This window comes from Arachis hypogaea, chromosome 17 (genome assembly GCF_003086295.3).
Source record: "Arachis hypogaea cultivar Tifrunner chromosome 17, arahy.Tifrunner.gnm2.J5K5, whole genome shotgun sequence".
Classification (NCBI taxonomy): domain Eukaryota; kingdom Viridiplantae; phylum Streptophyta; class Magnoliopsida; order Fabales; family Fabaceae; genus Arachis; species Arachis hypogaea.
The window spans coordinates 60,211,945-60,218,443 of NC_092052.1; positions in this window are offsets into that span (position 1 = coordinate 60,211,945).

Consider the following 6,499-nt stretch of genomic DNA (forward strand, 5'->3'; position numbering starts at 1 on the left):
TTTGAGTAAGTTGTGTTTCTTGAGTTGTTTTGGTTTGAGTTTTTCTGCCACGGTTGCTGGCTGTGGGTGTGGTTATCTCCCCATCTGAGATTTGGATGGTTCTTCCAGGATGGATTGTAGGTGTCACCATAAACCTCATTTTGGCATGAGCCTTGGTTGTGCACATATTGAGGTTGTTCCTGCTGCTGATTTTCTTGGTTTTCTTCATTTTGTCCCCATGTGGTTGATGGTTGGCTTGTATTCACTGCTGCAACTTGTAAACTATCAATCTTTTTAGCCATCTGCTCAAATTGTTCTTGAATCTGCTGCTGCATTATCTTGTTTTGAGCTAGGAGGGTGTCAACCCCTTCCATTTCTAACACTCCTTTCCTTAGTGATGGTTGGTGTTGTCTCTGATGGCCAAAGAAATATTGGTTGTTAGCCACCATGTCAATGAGGTTCTGAGCTTCTTCAGCTGTCTTCATGAGTTGCATTGAGCCTCCTGCTGAATAGTCAAGTGCTTCTTGAGCTTTCATTGTCAGTCCTTCATAGAAATTTTGGAGTTTATCCCATTCATTAAACATCTCTGGTGGACACTTCCTGAGTAAAGCTTTGTATCTCTCCCATGCTTCATACAATGACTCTCCATCCATCTGAGTAAATGTTTGAACTTCAGTCTTCAATCTAATAACTCTTTGAGGTGGGTAAAACTTGGCAAGAAACTTGGTTACTAGATCATCCCAGTTGTTGATGCTATCTCTTGGAAATGACTCCAACCATTGAGTGGCTTTGTCTTTGAGGGAAAAAGGAAATAGCAGCAATTTATAATTGTCAGGATGCACACCATTGGTCTTCACTGTGTTACATATCCTCAGGAAGGTGGATAAATGCTGGTTTGGATCTTCCAAGGGGCCTCCTCCATAGGAACAGTTGTTCTGCACCAAGGTGATGAGTTGGGGCTTCAATTCAAAGTTATTTGCATCGACATTTGGGTTAAGGATGCTACTCCCACAATGCCTTGGATTAGCAAGTGTATATGAAGCCAAGACTCTCCTCTGGGGTTGACCATTGTTGTTGGCCATTCTCACTGGTGGATTTGTTGGATCTGTTGAGTGTTCCTCCAATTCATGATATTCTTCATCTGATTCTTCCTCTCCAGCAACATTTTTTTCTCTTGCTTCTCTTCTTAGCCTTCGGAGAGTTCTCTGGTCAGTTTCAGATAAAACAGGAATGGATCTCCCTGTACCTGACATACAAGCAGAACATAAGAAACGCACAGAATCAGTGGCACTTCAATCTATTGCTAGAATGAAGTTCCAGTTAGCTTAAGCAAAAATTCAAACAGTTAGTGGGTTAATCAAAATTAAAGAAAAAGTGCTTGATCTAGATTACCACCTCACTTAATCATTGTCAATCTAATCAATCCCCGGCAACGGCGCCAAAAACTTGATGGGATATTTTGGTGAGAAAAGAATCTCTTCCAAAACACCACAAATCTAACCGGCAAGTGCACCGGGTCGCATCAAGTAATAAAAACTCACGGGAGTGAGGTCGATCCCACAGGGATTGAAGGATTGAGCAATTTTAGTTTAGTGGTTAATTTAGTCAAGCGAATCGAGTGTTGGTTGGGTGATTTGTGACTTGCAGAATGTAAATTGCATGAAAGTAAAGAATGCAGGGAATTAAATTGCTGAAACTTAAAGAACAAGAAATTAAATGGCAGAAACTTAAAGTGCAAGAAATGTAAATTGCAAAATCTTAAAGTGCAAGGAATGTAAATTGCTTGAAATGTAAAGGGGATTGGGATGTGGATTTGCAGAAATTAAACAAGGAAAAACTAAATTGCATCAAACAGAAGAGGGCAAGGGAATTGGGATTGAACCGGATCTTGAAGCAATAAAGTAAATTAACAGAAAAAGCAATAAACAGAGAATTGAAATGAGAAATTCAGATCTCAGGACCCAGAGACTAGAAAACCAAGTCTAGATCTCAATGCCTTCCTAGATCCAACAAGAACAATAGCAAGGAAATTGTAAATTGCAAGGAAAAGAGATGATGAACAATGAACCGGAAATGAAATTCAATTAACAGTAAAGAAAGCAGAGAGATCCAAGATTGAGATTGAAACAGAATTTCTTCAATTCTCCAATTCAAGATCCAAGACAAAAGTAAAATGAAATTGAAAGCAATGAAAGCAAGAAATTAAAGTTCACTCAAGTTCAAAAGCTCTCCGAAAACTATTATGAAAATTCTAAAAGGAAAGCTCTCCCACTAACTTGAATTCTATCCTATTTATACACTTTCCAAAATGATCTTCAAGCCTTGAGTTGGGCCTTTGTTCTTGGTGGAATTGGGTTGTAAGAGGCCTTGGTTGATTGCTCTTGAAGTTTGAAGAAGAACCGAAGTGAACCAATTGAACCGGTTTTGAAGTTAGCCAAAGTTGGTTTCAACGTTAGGGCCAAAGTTAGGGGTCTAACTTTGACCCCAACTTTTCATAGCAGCAACCCACATCCTTCTGGTTTGGACGTTGGTGCCAACGTTAGGGGTCTAACTTTGACCCTAACGTTGGCAATGCTTAGTGCTAGTGGCGCCAACGTTAGCCTCCAAGTTAGGGGGCTAACGTTGGCGCAAACGTTGGCCTTCCTCCTTTGTAATTTAAGTGCCAACGTTAGCCTCCAAGTTAGGGGGCTAACGTTGGCGCAAACGTTGGTGCCCAGGGGAGAAACTCTCAAGTTCCAACGTTAGCCTCCAAGTTAGGGGGCTAACGTTGGAGCTAACGTTGGCCACTTCCTTGCAATGTCATGTGCCAACGTTAGCCTCCAAGTTAGGGGGCTAACGTTGGCTCAAACGTGGGGAGCCCAGGGAGTGATTTTCATGCCCAACGTTAGCCTCCAAGTTAGGGGGCTAACGTTGGGGCTAACTTCAAGCCTCCAAGTTCAATTTCAACTTCCATTCTTCACTTCTTGCCATTCCTCTTTGCTTCAACCTTTCTCCAAGCTTTCTTCACCTATCATTAATCAACCAAACTAATCAAAGCTATGCTCAAAATCATGAGATATTCATTCTTTCATAATATGCACAAATATAGCACAAAACCTCATGAAATGGCATGAATTCACATATGGTTGGTTCAATCAAGGGAAACATGAAAATCTACTCAATTAGCTTGCTTGTAGCTCAAGAAAGTGAATAATTCTAATGAAAACTAAAGAAAAAGATTAGCTAAAACAGGCTAAGATGACTTGTCATCACTCTTTAATAGCAAATAAAAGAAGTTTAGAAAGTGAGAGAACCCTTGAAAATGAAGAAAAATTATTTTTCAGCATAACAGGAGTCTCGCATATGCATGCATGAAAAATTGCATGGTTGCATACACAACCCCCTGCTCACGTACGCGAGTGTCCCAACCCGAATGGAATGCTCGCATCGCGTGTTAAATGTTTGCGTATGTAAGGGTAAAAATTTGCATGTTCGCGTACGTATGTAGTACCCGAGTACACAAGATGCCCAGGCAGTGACGAATGCTTGCATCGCATGCACTATTGATGAGCGGATATTTTATACGCTTTTTGGGGTTAATTTCATATAGTTTTTATTATGTTTTAGTTAGTTTTTAGTTTATTTTCATTAGTTTCTAGGCAAAATTCATATTTCTAGACTTTACTATGAGTTTGTGTGTTTTTCTGTAATTTCAGGTATTTTCTGGCTGAAATTGAGGGAGCTGAGCAAAAATCTGATTCAGGCTGAAAAAGGACTGCTGATGCTGTTGGATCCTGACCTCTCTGCACTCAGAATGGAATTTCTGGAGCTACAGAAGTCCAATTGACACGCTTCCAATTGCGTTGGAAAGTAGACATCCAGGGCTTTCTAGGAATATATAATAATTTATACTTTGCTCAAGGATAAATGATGTAAACTGGCGTTCAACGCCAGTTCCATGTTGTAGTCTGGCGTCCAGCGCCAGAAACAGGTTACAAGTTGGAGTTCAACGCCAGAAACAGGTTACAACCTGGTGTTGAATGCCCAAAACAGCCTAGGCACGTGAGAAGCTTTAGTCTCAGCCCCAGCACACACCAAGTGGGCCCCATAAGTGGATTTCTGCACTATCTATCATAGTTTACTCATTTTCTGTAAACCTAGGTTACTAGTTTAGTATTTAAACAACTTTTAGAGATTTATTTTGTACCTCATGACATTTTAGATCTGAAATTTGTACTTTTTGGCAGCATGAGTCTCTAAACCCCATTGTTGGGGGTGAGGAGCTCTGCAGCGTCTCGATGAATTAATGGAAGTACTTCTATTTTCCATTCAAACATGCGTGTTCCTATCAGAATCTTCGTGGTATAAGCTAGAATTGATGGCGTCATTCAGGAGAATCCGGAAAGTCTAAACCTTGTCTGTGGTATTTCGAGTAGGATTCTGGGATTGGATGACTGTGACGGGCTTCAAACTCGCTAGTGCTGGGCATAGTGACAGATGCAAAAGGATAGTAAATCCTATTCCAGTATGATCGAGAACCTCTAGATGATTAGCCGTGCTGTGACAGAGCATTTGGATCATTTTCACTGAGGAGATGGGAAGTAGCCATTGACAATGGTGACACCTTACATAGAGCTTGCCATGGAAGGAACTTTGCACTTTTGCATGCATGAGGGAAGAGGAATACAAGAGAAAAGCTGAAATTCAGAAGACAAAGCATCTCCAAAACCCCAACATATTCTCCATTACTGCATAATAAGTATTTATTTCATACTCTCTTATTTTTCGTAATTCAATTTGATAAGTGAATTGTTTTCCTGACTAAGAGTTACAAGATAACCATAGATTGCTTCAAGCCAACAATCTCCGTGGGATTCGACCCTTACTCACGTATTGGACGACCCAGTGCACTTGCTGGTTAGTTGTGCGGAATTACATAGTGTGAAGTAATTTCCGCCTGATCTAGAGGATTCAGAGGAATTGAAAGAGCCTCTGAAATTTCCTCAGGAAGAGGAAAAACCTCCTAAACTCGAGCTCAAACCATTATCACCATCCTTGAAATATATATTTCTGGGAGAAGGTGACACTTTTCCAGTGATCATAAGCTCTGCTTTAAATCCACAGGAAGAGGAAGCACTAATTCAAGTGCTAAGGATACACAAGACAGCTCTTGGGTGGTCCATAGGTGACCTTAAGGGCATAAGTCCAGCTAGATTCATGCACAAGATCTTATTGGAGGATAATGCTAAGCCAGTGGTTCAACCACAAAGGTGGCTAAATCCAGCCATGAAGGAAGTGGTGCAGAAAGAGGTCACCAAATTATTGGAGGCTGGGATTATTTATCCTATTTCTGATAGCCCCTGGGTGAGTCCTGTCCAAGTTGTCCCCAAAAAGAGAGGCATGACAGTGGTTCATAATGAAAAAAATAAACTGGTTCCTACAAGAACAGTTACAGGGTGGCGCATGTGTATTGACTACAGAAGGCTCAATACAGCCACCAGAAAGGATCATTTTCCTTTACCATTCATAGAGCAGATGCTAGAAAGACTAGCAGGTCATGATTATTACTGCTTTTTGGATGGCTATTCAGGCTACAACCAAATTGCAGTAGATCCCCAGGATCAAGAGAAAACAGCATTCACATGTCCATCTGATATGGTGGAAAAATTTCTGGAAGTCTTCATGGATGACTTCTCAGTATATGGAGACTCATTCAGCTCCTGTCTTGATCACCTAACACTGGTTCTGAAAAGATGCCAAGAGACCAACCTGGTTTTAAACTGGGAAAAATGTCACTTTATGGTGACTGAAAGGATTGTCCTTGGGCATAAAATTTCAAACAAGAGAATAGAGGTGGATCAAGCTAAAATAGAGGTAATTGAAAAATTACCACCACCTGCCAATGTTAAGGCAATCAGAAGCTTTCTGGGACATGCAAGATTCTATAGGAGGTTTATAAAGGATTTTTCCAAAATTGCAAAACCTCTAAGCAACCTGCTAGCTGCTGACACGCCATTTTTGTTTTGACACAGAGTGCCTGCAGGCGTTTGAAACTCTGAAAGCTAAGCTGGTCACAGCACCAGTTATCTCTGCACCAGACTGGACATTACCATTCGAATTAATGTGTGATGCCAGTGATCACGCCATTGGCGCAGTACTGGGGCAGAGGCATGACAAACTTCTGCATGTCATTTATTATGCTAGCCGTGTTTTAAATGATGCCCAGAAAAATTACACAACCACAGAAAAGGAATTGCTTGCAGTGATCTATGCCATTGACAAGTTTAGATCATACTTAGTAGGATCAAAAGTGATTGTGTACACTGACCATGCTGCTCTTAAATATCTACTTACAAAGCAGGATTCAAAACCCAGGCTTATAAGATGGGTATTGCTTCTGCAAGAGTTTGATATAGAAATAAGAGACAGAAAAGGGACAGAAAACCAAGTGGCTGATCATCTGTCCCGAATAGAGCCAGTAGAAGGGGGCGCCCTCTCCCTCTATTGAGATCTCTGAAACCTTTCCGGATATTCAGAAAAC